Source organism: Musca autumnalis, unplaced genomic scaffold (genome assembly GCF_047663935.1).
Source record: "Musca autumnalis isolate F117 unplaced genomic scaffold, ASM4766393v1 scaffold_1, whole genome shotgun sequence".
NCBI classification, from domain to species: Eukaryota; Metazoa; Arthropoda; class Insecta; order Diptera; family Muscidae; genus Musca; species Musca autumnalis.
Window position 1 is genome coordinate 90,500,229 of NW_027411644.1, and position 16,538 is coordinate 90,516,766.

The following is a 16,538-nucleotide window of genomic DNA, read 5'->3' on the forward strand; positions in this document are numbered from 1 at the left end:
TAATGTTCCCAATCACTGTGCCGCCTCAATGATTCCTTATTTGCCTTCCCTACCGTTCCCACCTACATAAATGCCATGTGCTGTATGTTGTAATCCACAGCACCCTCGCAGCTCCTGCACCCGACTCAATTTCTGCAGAAAAAATTCCTCAATTGTGTGAAGTTTTTTTTTTCATTTTTATCAGTTTCTTCATTCCCTCTTTTGCACAAAACAAGAACAGCAACAACAAATATTTGTTTTGAGAAAAATCGCTTATTCTATTTTTAGTTTGAAATCAAACATATCGGTCGCATAAACCACCAGAGTAAGACACCGACAGACAGGCACATACTCACATAAACACTATCGGATAGTTGCAACTTTACGCTGCTTCGCATTTTTTGTTGTTGTTGGGGAACGTTGCTAACAACTCGACCTAAGAGCAACAACAATGGAATGCATTATTTTGAAAATGCAGCAGCGCGTTCAGCTTTTGAGCATTGTTGCAAATAAGGCAGCAGCAGCGCAGTGGATACTGTGCTGCTGCATTAGTTATTTGCAACAACGTTACGTTTTTTGTTTTGCGCTTACAACATTATTTACCACGAGGCATTGCCACAGCGATTGCCGTAGAAACAGGCATGCCGCCGCCGCCAATGCATTCATTTTTATAGCGGCAATCACCATTGAATGCAACTGCAGTATGTTTGTGTGTGTCACATGTGTTATACATTCCCAGTTGCTTTCGTTGTTGGTTGTATTCGTCAGACAAACATTCCGACAGTTCACAAGCCTAACTGTCAGAATTTAGTTCATTTGGGTGGGAAGTCAGCTAAATTTGGAATCAGAGAAAGCAAAAGAGAGTCTTATAGATGAGCAGAAAGGAGTCTCTATAGACGAGCAGAAGGGAGTCTTAATATACGAGCAGAAGATAGTCTTTATAAACGAGCAAAAGGGAGTCTGTTTAGACGAGTAGAACGGAGATTTTTTGGTTGAGCGGAAGGCAGTCTTTATAGACGAGCGGAAGTGAGTATTTATAGACTAGCGGAAGGGAGTCTTTATATACGAGCAAAAGGGAGTCTTTATGGACGTGCACAAGGGAGTCTTTATAGACGAGCGGAAGGGAGTCTTTATAGACGAGCGGAAGGGAGCCTTTATAGACGAGCGGAAGGGAGTCTTTATAGACGAGCGGAAGGGAGTCTTTATAGACGAGCGGAAGGGAGTCTTTATAGACGAGCGGAAGGGAGTCTTTATAGACGAGCGGAAGGGAGTCTTTATAGACGAGCGGAAGGGAGTCTTTATAGACGAGCGGAAGGGAGTCTTTATAGACGAGCGGAAGGGAGTCTTTATAGACGAGCGGAAGGGAGTCTTTATAGACGAGCGGAAGGGAGTCTTTATAGACGAGCAGAAGGGAGTCTTTATAGACGAGCGGAAGGGAGTCTTTATAGACGAGCAAAAGCCAATCTTTATAGACTAAGGGACACTTTTTTATTATTGTCCTTCATTGGAGCCTCTTAATATCTCAAAAACGCGTATTTATTGTACTTCATTGGAGTCTCTAAAATCTTAAAAATAATCCATGTTTATTGTCCTTCATTGGAGCCTCTAAAAATCTTTAAAAAATCCACTTTTTGTGCTTCGTTATTAGCTCTAAAAATAAATTTTTTGTCCTTCACTGAAGCCTCTAAAAATTTTTTAAAATTTCAATATTTTTCCTTCACAGTAGCCTCTATTTTATTTACGTTTATTGTCTTTCTTTGGAGCCCCTAACATTTTTTTAAATTACCCCCGCTTATTGTCCTTCGTTGGAGTCGCTAAAAATCTTTAAAAAGTCCACGTTTACTGACCCTCTAAAACTTTTTAAAAAATCCACGCTTATTGTCCTTAGTTTGTGCCTTTAAAAAACATTAAATAAAAAATCGACGTTGATTATCCTTCATTGGAGCTCCTAAAACTAAAAAACTACGTTTATAGTCCTTCATTGGAGCTTCTAGAAATCTTTAACAAATTCATTCCAAGAATCTTTAAAAAATCCAGGTCTTTTGTCCTTCATTGTAGCCTCTAAAAATATTTAAAAAAAATGCGCTTTCATTGTCCTTCATTGGAGCTTCCAAAAATTTTCAAAAACGCACTTCATTGGAGCTTATAAAAATGTTTAAAAAATCCACGCTTATTGTTCTTCATTGGAGTTTCTAAAAATCTTTTAAAACTCCACGTTGAATGTCTCTCATTCGAGCTTCTAAAAATCTTTCAAAAATCCACGTCTATTGTCGTTCATTGGAGTCTCTAAAATCTAAAAAAATCCAGTTTTATTGTCCTTCAGTGAAGCCTCTAAAAACCTTTAAAAGTCCACGTTTATTTTCATTCATTTCATTGGTGCCACTAAAAATCTAAAAAAAAATCTAAAATCTTAAAAAAAATCCACGTTAACTAACATTCAATTTTGAACCTCTAAAAATCTTTAAAAAAATCCATATTTATAGTCTTTCTTTGGAACCTGTAAAAATCTTTAAAAATCCACGTTTATTCTCCCTCATTGGAGCATCTAAAATCTAAAACAACCACGTTTATTGTCCTTCATTGGAACCTCAAAAAATCTTAAAAAAATCACGTTTACTGTCCCTCATTGGAGCCTCTAAAAATCTTTACAAATTCCATGTTTATAGTCTTTCTTTGGAGCCTATAAAAATCATTATAAAATCCGCGTTTATTGTCCTTCGTTGCAGCCTCTGAAATTCTTTAAAAAATCCACGTTTATCGTCGTTCATTGGAGCCTCTAAACATCTTTAAAATATCCACGTTTACTGTCCTGCATTGGAGCCTATAAAAATCTTAAAAAAATCCACGTTTATTGTCATTCATTCTAGCCTCTAGAAATCTTAAAAAAAACACGTTTATTGTCCTTCTTTAGGGCCTCTAAAGATCTTTAAAAAATCAACGTTTATTGTCCTTCGGAGGAGCCTCTAAAAATCTTTAAAAATATCCACATTTATCATTCTTCATTGGAGCCTCTAAAAATCTATAAAACAATCCACTATCATTGTCCTTCTTCAAAGCCTCTAAAATTGTTGCCCTTCTTTGGAGTCTCTAAAAATCTTTGAAAATCCATGTTCATTGTCCTTCTTTGGATCCTTTAAAAATCATTAAAAAATTCACGTTTATTCTGCACATTGAGTGTTTGCTAAAAATCTCTAAAAAATCCAACTTATTTACAATATCAAAGAAACACCATATTCAGACGCGGCTAAAAATCTTCAAAAATGCCAAGCCTCTTGTCCTATTCTAAATACTTTTTAAAATTCTTTAAAATTAAAAAGAAAAATCTGTTTCTAAATTAAAATGAAGCACTGCACTGCACTTCCTTTTAATGTTGTCATCAACCAACACCACCACCTGCAATATGCTGCAACAAAACGCAGCAACTTCCACCCAAAAACATCCACATCCGCATTACCATGCCACTTGTTAGCAGAGTTTTCCGCTCAAGTGGTTGCGGCGGTGGTGTTTTTCAGTTGTCTCCAACATGCCGTGCCACGACACAATGCAATCACAAACCAATTCTTATTTTGTAAGTAACGACGAAAAAATGTATTTTTATCACCACCGCCACAGACAGGTGTGTGGTGGTGCTGCTCGTCGTTTCGTTCCTCTGGAATATCTGCTGATTTTGTTGTTGGTTGTAGTGTTGTGAAAAAAAAAAACACAACTCCAACCAAATTAAGGTGAATCGTTGTGGTCTAGCCTAGCTGCTATTCTGCAAACAATGAATACTCAAAACTACACACCTACCACCAACACCGAGCAGCACATTGGCAATTTGATAAATATTTGCTTATAAATTTTGTTTGTCAGCAGCGGCAGCGGTGCTTCAATGATGAGACAATAATCTATAACGAATGCTTCGAGTAGTGTGGTGATAGTAACGATTTTGGCTGATTTTCGCTAAAATTGTTTGGAAAAAAAACTAACCATGGCTAAATAGATATTAGATTTTGTTGGTTCACAATTTGAAAATAATCACAAAGTGATAGAGAAAGAACTGGAATCTGGGCAATATGGGAAGAGGAAATTGGAATTTGACTTGTAGTAGAATCTTGTTACTAGAAAGGAGAATGTTAAAGCAAATTTTGGGAGAACAATAAGCGTGAGTTAAAAAATGTGTAGCAGCACCCTGGGAGGACACGTGGATTTTGAATGATTTTTAGCAGTTGCCAAAAGGAGGAGAATAAACGTGGATTTTGTAATGATTTTTAGAAACATCTAAGGAGGAGAATAGACGTGGATTTTTGGCGATTTTTAGCAGCACCCAAGGAGAACAATAAGCGTGAGAAGGAGAACAATAACGTAGATATTTTATTGACCAACCAGGAGAATAACAGCTCCCAAAAGGAGAAGAATAAAGGTGGATTTTTCAATGATTTTTAGCAACACCTAAGGAGGAGAATAGACTTGGATTTTTTGGCGATTTTTAGCAGCACCCCAGTAGAACAGTAAGCGTGAGAAGGAGAACAATAACGTAGATACATATTTTATTGTTTTTAGCAGCTACCAATCAGGAGAGTTGACAATTTATAGCAGCACCCCAGGAAGACAATACAAGTGGGTATTTTTAAAGATTCTTAGTTACTGCTAACAAAGAGAATCGACGTGAATTTTTTAAAAATTTTTAGCAGCAGCCCAATAGGATGCTCCACGTGGATATTTTAAATATTTTTACCTGCACACAAGAACACAATAAGCCTGGACATTCTAAAGATATTAGCAGCTCCCGAAGGGGATAATAATAGGGACTTTGTTCTATAGGAGAAATTTTGATCTTCTATATGACATTTTGCAAAGGTATTCTATAAGAAGAATCATTTGTCTTATAAAGGATGATCCAACTAGAGGTTCCCAACTTTTTTTTTAAAGAAAAACACAGAAAATTTAACTGAATTGGAAATGTTTATTATTATTTGAAAGAACATTTGTCGGCATTTATTTTTTTTAAGTTTAAGTCTCTCAAATGTTGGCCGCATCTACGTCTTAGACGGTCTGTCCGTATAGTCCAGTTTTCGATAAATAATTCGAACATTTCGACAGGTAAATAACGAATGACAAGCGTGATGTTTCGCCCCAAGGCATGAATCGATGTGGGGTTGTCCGCATACACTTTAGCCTTTACATATCCCCACAGGAAAAAGTCTAGCGGGGTGATATTAAACGATCTTGGTGGTCAATTGACCGTGCTAAAACCTGGAAATGCGTTCTCATCGAATTGTTCTCTTAATCAATCCATTGAATGACGTCATGTGGGGATGTAGCGTCGTCTTGTTGAAACCAAAATGACGCCGAGATAACGAGCTTGATTTGCAGGCCTCAAATAGTCGGCTATTATGGTCGCCATTGACGGTTGAGAACGTACAAAAAACAAAAACATTGTTCCACAACATCCCATACGGGACAAGGGAGACTTCTCTCATATCAATGAGTGCACCCCGATTCATATTTAGCTCAATGATATGGGACCTACTGTTTATCGCCGAGTCCGAGCGGCGTGTCTTAAGACACCACTTATGGAGAAGTTTTTCAAGGCTGAAATACTCAGGAAATGTCGCCAACATTACTGAGGGGTATTTTGCCACCGTTGAAAAATGTTTGATGTTGCCTGGCCGGGGAATCGAACCCCCGACCTTCTGCGTGCAAGGCGGGCGTGCAACAGCGCTGCATGCCATTACCACATATATCCACGCAATCCCACGGCAGCGGGTTCTTACGTACCGGATTGACCCGAAACCAAAAGTGTTTCGGCCAGCGGCTGCCAACCCAGCATTATATGCTGCTACAACAACAACAAAATTACCACATATATCTGTAAAGGACTCAACCAGAGACGGCCGTGCGATAGAACTGATGGTGGCACTTGACTTATCAAAAGCCTTTGATACAGTCAGGCACTCCACGCTGTTTGAGGACATTGAGCAGACAACCCTCCGGCCAAGCTTGAAACGTTGGATAGTCAACTATATGTGTGGACGCCAGTCGTACGTGGAATTCAGGAATAAGAAGTCCAAACCCCGTTGAGTGAAACAGGGAGTTCCCCAAGGTGTGGTGATATCTCCGGAACTGTTTAACCTCTACCTCTCCTGTATTCCACCCCCTCCAGACGGCATTGAGATCGTGACGTATGCGGATGATTGCACGATCCTGGCGTCGGGTACCTATCCTGATGATATCTGTGAGAGACTGAACAACTATTATCTGATCTTACCACCTTTTTCCATTCGAGGAATATGCAGATTTCCCAGCCACTCTGTTCACCACATGGACAGCGCAGTTTGGACGTGAGTTGAATGTCGTGGTCGACGGTAGCAGAATTCCGACCACAAACTGCCCTAAAATTTTAGGGGTCACATTCGACACTACATTCACGTCATGCGCACACGCCACAGCTATGTGCGACAAGTTGAAAAGTAGGAACAAGGTCCTCAAGTCCCTGGCCGGCAGCACTTGGGGTGCAGATAAAGAAACCTTGTTCGCCACGTATAACGCGATAGGTCGGTCTGTGGTAAGCTATGCGGCTCCAGTCTGGTCCCCGAGATTGTGTGATTCGAACTGGAAAAAGATTCAAACTTGCCAGAATGCCGCCCTGAGAACAGCGACAGGGTGCCTCCTCAAATCTTCAGTGGACCATCTACATGAGGAGACAAAAATTCTTCCTGTAAAGCAACACAATGAGATGCTTTCGTTGCAGTACCTGCTTGGATGTTATCGTGTGAGCCATCCCAATCACCATCTTGTGGGTAGGCCCGATCCATTCAGGGAGATCAGGAAGGATATCCATGCTCTAGAGGGAGAGGTCCAACGATACAGGAGAGAACCTCTAGATCAACAAGCATATCAAGCAGGATTGAATAGCATTCACACGGACGCAGTTGCCAAGGCCTTAAGCAATTATAGTGTGAATAAAGTACTCGGAGTACATCCTCCATCTATCGCAGCTGAGGAGCGTCAGCTGCCACGACAAACCAGAGTAGTTTTGGCTCAACTACGCTCGGGATATTGCAGTCGCCTAAATTCGTATTGGGCGGAAATCGAACGCGCCGTGCAAGACATATGCCCAGTATGCGGCATGGGCCTGCACGACACACAACACCTTTTTAACTGCCCCGCCAAACCTACCCATCTAACTCCAGTGGATCTGTGGCTACATCCCATCGAAGCAGCTACTTTTCTGGAACTGGAGATAGACCCAGAGCCAGATTGAACAGAAGAAAGAACAAATAAACATAACAAAACACTGTTACAACAACAACAACGTTTCCCCAGGGACGGGCCTTCTGGACCGTCCATTGTTCTATTACCTTATTTAACTAGAAAATCTAAATTTCTTCAAAAAACCTAAGTCCTTTTTGCGATGTCTATTTTTTCTAGAAGAAATCCTCCTTGACTTTTACAAACATTGTTCATTATGTGTGATATATAGGGAGGTTATATATAGGGAGAAGAGCATGAGGTCTTACATAAGAATACGGGGTTTCTAGGTGAAAACCTTCCGGCCTTCTAGTAGATAACTTCCGGTCTACTATGAGAAGACTTTTAAAACTTCTATTAAAGCAATTTTAAAAATCTTCTATGCACGGGAGGAATCTTTGACCAGGGGTCCTCACCAATGAATTTATTGTGTTTTGAAGTATTCTCCAGCTCATTTATGTACTTTTGCATGTGCTCAAACCAATTGTTGAAGCCCCTTTTCGATTCCTCTTGAAAAGCTTCGACAGCATGTTCTGCCGGTTGCTGTATGCTTCGGGCTCATACGCATAGATCCATGATTCGTCACCTGCGACGATCTTATAAACGACTTTTGAAGAACTGTGATCGCATTCTTTCGAAATCGTTTGAACCGATCGGCACGGAATCAAACGAGTCAAACCATTTTTGAGGCGAGGTTTACATGCAATATCGAATGCAAGCTGGTTGATACCACTTTCTCAGCATATATAGCATGGCACAACGGCATTATCTGGCACAACGGCCGTTTTTGGACGACCTTTGTATTTAAGCGAGCGTCGGCCACGATTGAATTCATTAAATTAGTTTTTCACAGTGCTATAGGATGGTGCTTCATCGCCATATTAAGATTAAATTTCATCGATGCATTCTTGCCATGTCGAAAGTTGTGAAAATGACCCCACTAAATTGATTTTTTTAGGTCAATGTAAACAACGCAACACATGGTAGTACGACAAATCGTACGGAGTAAAATGTCAAACTTTCCAATAGAAATGTCAAATGAAGCCTGGCGATACGAATTGTTGCCTAGGCCAGAAACTTATATAGTAGCCCTCGTACATGTACTCTATTTTCGTCCAAAAATATTGGTCACCGTACTGATACTAGTTCGCTTTTGGAGGGCAATAACCGTGTATCAGACTTCAATGATCATCATTAGTTCTGACATTCCATCCTAGGCAATTTTGCTGGGTGAACCAAAACACTCATAAGAAGATAAGAGGAAATTGCCACAAATCAACAGACATCATCTGCCGTACTTTCCAGAAATTGTAGTCACAAAGCTACTGGCATTTGAAAAGATGCAGTGTGTTATGCGGGCCTTTGTCGCATGCTGGGAAGATGTTTTGAACCGTATCATCGATCCTTGCCCTATAGGAATTTAGACGGTTACACCATCCCGAGAGTGTTGCGCCAAAACTACTCTGGTTTGTCGTGGCAGTTGACGCTCCTCAGCTGTGATGGATGGGGGATGTTCTCCGAAGACCGTATTCACACGATAGTTGTTTATGGCATCTGCGACTGCATCTGTGGGAATGCTTGGGCCTCTTTTTGTAGATCATGAAGATCCCTCCAACATACCTGGGTCTGGGGGTCCTATGATTAGGATGGCTCTCACTGTAACACACAAGCAAGTACTGCACCGAAAGCAGGCTATTGGTTTGCTGTGCAGGAAGAATCTTTGTTTCCTCATGTAAATGGTCCGCTGCAAACATGAGGAGGCACACTGTGGCATTTCTCAGGAATATTTTTCCATCATGTTGCCCTTATATTCGCGGACAGGCGGCGCGGCAGAGCTTACCACAAACCGAAGTATCGCGTTATATGTGGTCAACAAGGTTTCTTTATCCGCTAACCAAGTGCTACCGGCTATGGACTTGAAGACTTTGTTCCTACATCTCAGTTTGTCGCTGAAAACTGTAGCATGCACGGATGATATGAACATGCTGTCGGATGTGACCTATAGAATTTTTGGGTATTTTGTGGTCGGAATTATGCTACCATTGATTATGACATTCAACACTGAAGTGGATTTCTCTGACGCAGTTTTTGGTTACCGACAAAAATCGGTCAAAATGCAATGCTTATAACTTAGGTAATTAACGAAATTTGTCGGTAAGTTAGTACCCAAAATAAACTTGTCGATAAGTCCTACCGATAGCAACAGTGCTGCCAACTTTTATTCATGATTTTGCGGTTTAATTTTAACAACTTTTGTTGGTAGCCAAAAAATCCGTTAGAGTATCCCACTATTGTTCTCACCTCTGCTGCCCAAGAGGTGTTAACCTTGGCCGTAGAATTAGTGGCGGATATTTGCATATTCCTCGCGTGGAAAAAGGTAGTAAGATTGGTCAAATAGAAGTTCAGCATTTTTCCAACATATATTCAGGTACCTGACGCCAAGATCGTACATTATGGCCTCAAAGCCGTCTCGAAGGTATGGAATACAGAAGAGGTAGAGATTGAAGAGTTTCGAAGGTATTACCCCACCTTGTGGAACTCCCTGTTTCACTCTACGGTCTTTGGACTTCTTATTTCTGAATTCTACAAACGACTAGCGTTAACACATATAGTTTTTTATCCAACGATCCAAACTTGGCCAGAGGGTAGTCTTCTCCATATCCTCGAACAGCTTGGCATGGTAGGGAAGGCCTTCGATAGTTCAAGTGTCACCATGACTGTTCGGTCGTCATATGTGTGGATATACTATGCAATGCTGTTGTTGTGCTGTGCGTTTTCCGAAATCCATGCTTATGTAAGACAACTGGGAAATTGCTTCTTATCATGGGGTGGTGCAGTGCCTCCAGAACCTTAGCTACTGGCGACGGAAGGAAAATCGGCCTGTTGGCATTCTTGCCTAGCTTCATTAGCGGGACCAACCTGCAAACTTTCCAGGTACAATATGGGTGGCTAACGATAGATTGAGGGACGCTTGTTAAATACTCAACTCCGGGTTCATCCAGTTGCGTAAGCATTACCATTGATATTCCGTGTGGGGTCTATGTTTTAGATAATGCCGCGTTTCGGATGACGTCTTTAACATCTGCTTGTATGGCTTTGCTCAATCCTCTTCGCCCTGTCACCCTTGAGGTGCTCTAGAATCTGCAGGTTAAAATAATACACGCAACTCTTCGGGTTGTCAAAGTGCATAAACTCCCGTTAGCCAAAAGGACGAGGGTATAAAATGTAAGAAGTCTTCAAGAAGAACAGCGAATGGTCTTCAATGAGAAGTACAAATGAGAATTCCAAACGCTTGACTATAAGAAGACATTCTAAGAAAACGTCAGTGGAGTCTTTACGGTGTACTACTTCTATTATAAGCATTTAAGGCCAATAAAGGCTCTGACATAACTTTTTTAATTTGTCGTTTTAAATGCGAATAACTGAATCCGCTTTGACCTTTAGTTCACTGACATTTCATTCAGAACCCACCAAGTTTCACCAACAAACTCTGTTCTGCCACAAATTGGGTTAAAGGCTGATATTTTGGATCAGAGCCAACTATCGTTAAATTGTTAAACTGGTCAGGAATTTCAAAATCCTGTTAGATATGATGGAACAAACTTTTTTAATTCTGATATTTCATTCTACCTTAGGCTAAGTAACTAACCTATTTTCCCCATTTCGATTCAAGGTTAATTAAATCTGACAATAGGAAACCTTATTTTTCACAACATGGAAACACATGGAAATTGTTGTTTATTGTTGTTATCATCTCGTCGAAGCAAAACTACAATGTGTGTATTTGTTGTAATGTATACACAATGGTTTTTTTTTTTTTTGGAAAAATATTGGGTGCGTCCTTTTACGATAGATATAGTAAAAGAAGGATGTTAATGTAAGAAGAATAAGAAAATAAAATGTTTAACGACAATCTGAGAGAGAGTAAACAGCAGCAGGCAGGAGCATGAGAGCTAAGCAAAAAAAACACAAAGATGCTGAAAAATGTCCTTCGGCAAATGTGGGTGTTGTTTAGACAAAACAGGAAGAAGAAAGCAAACAAGGATCCAACCATCTTTCCCCCCTTCTTGCTCTCCAAATGGGAACACAAAACAATAAACAGTTTTGGGTAGACTGACTACTCTCATAGTCACTCTGAGACATTCTTGGGCAGAAGGAAAATACTTTCAATGAATCTGCTAAGAAAAAGCAACAGCAGCGTATTCTTTAAAGGAAATGTTTGGTGGTTAACTTCATTATGAGTTTATCAACATCATCATTACGGCCACTATTGGTAAACTTCATTCTCGCACTCACATTATCCCCCCCTTTGTATATATTTTTGTGTTTTTTTTTTATTATTTTTACAATTAACCGCAGCCAGGGCTCTGCTACATACGACACAATTTAATGTACCCGTTTTTTTCTCTCCTCCACCTCCGTGCAAACCAAAGTACGCAGAAATAACCACAAGTGGAGCCCCAATAAATTGTCAAACGTATTCAAAAATTATTAATTTTCAATAAGAATCGAAAAGATAGGGCATCATCCCAGCAGCCAGCATCAGCATACAAGGGAGAGCATTAAGATGAGATGTGAGAATATACACAACTCATTTGGGGAAACACAAAACAATGTCATAAAATGTCACCGCCTTTAATGGGCACAGGTGTAAAAATAAATACTTTATTGAGATAAGCGCCTTAAAAAGCTTGGAATTTAAAGGAATAGCAACAACAACATAACACAGTGGACTAAAAAAACACCAAGGGGTATTGGTATAATAAAACCAAAAATATTGATGTTTTAGGTTTGAAATTCCTTCGAAATCATTGAAATATCCCCAATTACCAAACTTACCTTTTTATTAGAGGAATTCAATCCTATATTCCACTTGGCTTGACTGATAAAGTTGTTTTTATTGTTGTCTGGAGATTTTCTCTCGCTGGCCTGGCCTCTTTTTTTGGTTTCTTGATGTTGTTTTCCTATCTATGTTCTTGTCTTTTCCATTCACTGGCAGCCAACTTCCTCCACATCCCACCTTTCGTTTATGGATGTTATTTTTGTTTTTCTTCTTTTTCGTTGTCGTTTACTCTTAACACTTTGCTCACAGCTTCTTATTTTTTCGTCAATACACTTCTTCTACTTCTTTCTTTCTTATTGGTGGCTGGGTTTTCAAAAACAACACCACACATTCAACTTTTATTTTTCGCCAATTTATTTTGTTGTTGGTTGTTTTTTTTTTTAATCTTTTATCCCCTCCACTACTATTTTTGTCGTTTTTATTATATTTTGTTTTTTTATTATTTTTTCTTAAATATTTTTCTTCATTTACGCTTTAATCTCCGCTCCGCTCACCAAAAATTTACTCACATATTCACAACACATATACTTCACACTTCACTCACACACAGACATAACAAAAAAATTCCTGCTGCTTTGCTTTTTTTCGCATTTCACTCGCATTCATTTTTTTCTGGTAATTTTTCTACAACTTCTTTGTGGTTTTTAATAAAGAATTTCGCACGTATTCCATTCCATGGCCGTAGCACTCGCGTTTTACGTTTAATTTATTTGCAAACTTTTGTGTTTTGTATGGTTATTTTTGTATAATATTCCGTCTAGTTCGATTCTGGTTCGCACACACAAAAAAATTTGAGAATGAAGGTGCATTGCCAACCTTTTCGTTTGATATCATTTATCAGTGATTAGCAGTAGCCAATCACTGAGGAATAATAACACAGCAGTTGCTGTAGTTGACCTTATTCGTTATAAAATAAAAAATGACCGGCAAAATGTTTAGTGAAAGGAATTAATGAGAAACTACAAAAATTGAGAAAATTGTAATTTAATTTTAAATAAAACTTATTTCCATAAGCTACTCTAAAGCCACACGCTAAAACTTTCATACGAAACTTTCCCATTATTTTGGCGTTCATAGATCGAGTTCCATACAAAAGTAATTTTATGAAATTACTGTAATGGGGAACTCGACCTAAGAACGCCAAAATAATGGGAAAGTTTCAGCGTGTAACATAAGAGATATGCTAGTTCTTTCTCAAATCTTGTAATTTTACCAGTATTTTGTAGAATTTCTTTTATGTGTGGTTGGCAACACAAAACTCAATGTGAAAATTTTAAATCAGATGGCGCTGTTTTGGCGTAATAAATGAGAAAAACAAAAGATGTCGCTTTTGTTAAGTAGATAATTCAAAAAACGGAAAGATAAACACCCATGGTTCAATGCATATTTATATAAGGTAGATGCATGAATTACAACAACTAATGCCATGCTCATACCAGCATTTGAATCACGTTGTTCGCTCTCATAATCACATACACGAATTAACCCGTTCATACGACATGGTACACAATTCATAGCAACATGATTCATATTTTCATACTTTTTAATTAGTCCCGGGCCACACTACCATAATTTCATTGAAATTTTGATATGAAATTATGCGTCTCTAGATCGACGTCCATAATAGAGTAAAATCGTAAAATTGCTGTAGTGGGGAATTCGATTTAAGAACACATCATTTCATGAAATTTTTTAATGAAATTCACGCTAGCGTGGACTGCGACTTACTGATTATAATTGATATGAACTGCAAAAATATTTGTCCTTATTTTAGATATCTATTTAAAATTAAATTATATTATTTTCATTCAAATTTTCTATTTTTTCTCACAATTTTGGTGTTTTCAGTACAATTTTTAATTTTTCTATTTTCAAAATTAACGAGGGAGACCTGCCAAAATAACTTTTGGTATACAGACTTTCTGGCAGGCATTTAATTTTTGTTTTTAAATTTGTACGCGAATTTGAAACGATGGACAAGAAATGCAACTGCAATAAAAGAGAAGACAAAATTTGCTATGATTTGAATGTACACTAGTCGTTAAACCGTTTAATTTTCATTCATGTTTTGCAGTTTTTCTAAAGATGTTTGGGTTTTTGATAACATTTTAAATTTTGTATTTTTCCTGTCATAATTAATTTATTTCGATAAATTCTCTCATTTGTTAGAGATGGGACATATTTTATCGTCATTCTGAGAGTAATTTAAATTGAACAATGTACAAAAACCGTTGTTCGTTCTCAAAATTTTGTATGGGAAATGAAGTAATTATATTGTAATTTGGTTTCGAACAACGAATAGAGAGCGAATTATTATTGTCATTATGGGGGCCGATTCCGTACAGCGAGGCGAGTCGTGTCGCGTTGCCAAATGCAATTTTAGATTCCGTACGGCAATATTCGCCTGACGCCGTCAAAGTTTGTCGCCGTAATGTTCATTTTCCGGCGACAACAAATTACCTGTCGCCGTTCATTTTTACTAACGAATAAAAATAAAATAAAATAAAAATATAAAAATAACTTGCTATCGACGATTATTTTCTATCGCTGTACGTAGTGCATTTTTTAAATTTTGTCACAGAGACGATAGACGACGCGACATGACTCGCCTCGCTGTACGGAATCGGCCCATAAGTCTGTCTTGTAACCCTAAAATTTCTTATAGCAACTCATCTTCTTCTTGAAAACAATCAATCATCTATTAGAAAATTTTGCCTTTTTAGGCGAAGATAATTTTTTTAGTATAAATTTTTTAATTTCTTAATCGAGCTTTATGATCTATAATGCAAGTGAAAAATGAAAGCCGACAATTGGAACCCACACACCTTTTTTTTTAATTTTTCTTGTGAAAATTAAAAAGAATTTTATTGTGAAAATAGCAAGCCTAATGGTATTGTTTTTTTTTTGCAGAACAAAGTTGCAGTGTGAAAAAAATACTTCTTTGTCATTTTCTTTTCTATTTTTAATAAAATACAACATGTTTGCTTCCTTTGGTTCCTTTATTGGCGGACAAATTGTTCTGTTTTGGCAAGTCAGCTGATTGCTTGCTGGTTTTGCTGGGAAGGTGTCTGTTATCTTTTAACAATTTACTAGCAAGTTCTTGCTCAACAATTCTTGCTGGGAAAGTAACCAGACAGACCTAATTAGTTTTCAATCACAACACTGTTGTTTTTTGGTCTGTTCCTTTACTTTTAAAAGTGGTAAAACCGGCAAAAGTAGCAAAAGTTGTAAACTGCCCCATATGAATTGTATGGTGTCTGAAGTAAAAGAACGCTTTTCGAGTAAAAACGTAAAATCATTGCCACATGTAAGTGTTTTACAATTTTAACACATTGGCAACGATCACCCAGGCCAAATCCTTGGTGGAAGTAACACGGCCGTTTTCGACCCGGTAACTTTACCTATGCATTGAAATTATGAAATTTTGCTTTCACGCGGGATATCTATGAACTCATAGATAACTTCGCGTAGAAATTACGGGCATGGGTAATACGGACGCTCAGAGAGCGTTATTGTGGTAAGTTGGTGAAATATTTGTGTACGTTCCGTCGTTATTTTGGTTTAGCAGTTAAACGCCAGAAAATAGGTGTGTACGATAACTTTCCCAGCAATAATTACTCAACCAGTTGCAGCAATCTCTCTCAGTGAATTTTACTCTCTCAAGCAAGAAAAATTGCAGAAAGTTATCCAACAGCATTTTGCAAAAACTTGCAAGAAAGTCAGCTGTTTCCGAAAATGTATGAAATTTGTTTTTGTTTCTTTTGGTATTTTAAACCAAACGGAACAAAAACATAACTTTTATAATTGCACTTTACTTATTTAATGCTTTAATCCTATCCACAACGCTTTAGAACCTAAAAAAATGTGCAATTGTGAAATTTCTTGGTCCAAAATGTTAACATTTCGAGTTGTTTACATTGAACAGGTGATTAAAAGTCAGCTGATCAGACTTGCAAATTTTTGCGGGGCAAATTTTCCCAGCAAAAATTTACAAGTTCTCAGTCACAAAACTCTTCAAACTCGCTCTCTTTTGCTGGATAATTTTGTTATAAAAATGCATTCAGTAAAAATTTGTACCAATTTGTACAAATTTTTGGGTTATCTAATAATAATATTAAAATATTTCATTCTAATGCTTGGTTTACATTTACGAAATCCACTCGATTTCAACTGTCAAATCCATAGGTTAAACGTCAAATGAAATCCAGATGAGATTTCATTTGACGTTTGAGCTATGGAATTGACAGTTGAAATAGAGTGGATTTCGTAAATGTAAACTTAGCATAAGAAAAATTTTATAAAAAAATAATTTTTTTCGTTGTCCACTGTAAAATGTTTTTCTGGACTACCACACCACTACGTTATGTATATTCTAATCATGCCTTCGTTTACAAAGTTGGCATCACTGTTTACGATTATCGTTATTTCCCTATGTTCTTATTCGTAAATAAGCGAATTTCCATCGTTGGCAACGGCAGCTGTT

General features: G+C 38.0%; 1 protein-coding gene across 2 annotated transcripts in view; it reads right to left on the minus strand.

The window, feature by feature from the left end:
* Csk (C-terminal Src kinase) overlaps nucleotides 1-12,897 on the minus strand; it is a 122,164-nt gene extending 109,267 nt beyond the window's left edge. Inside the window, exon 1 of one of the 2 annotated variants that reach the window (XM_073985305.1) lies at nucleotides 12,052-12,897. The gene's annotated coding sequence lies outside the window, so the exon portion shown is untranslated. The remainder of the gene's footprint in view (nucleotides 1-12,051) is intronic. The other variant, XM_073985300.1, reaches the window with a different exon arrangement.
* Nucleotides 12,898-16,538: the final 3,641 nt, after the last annotated feature.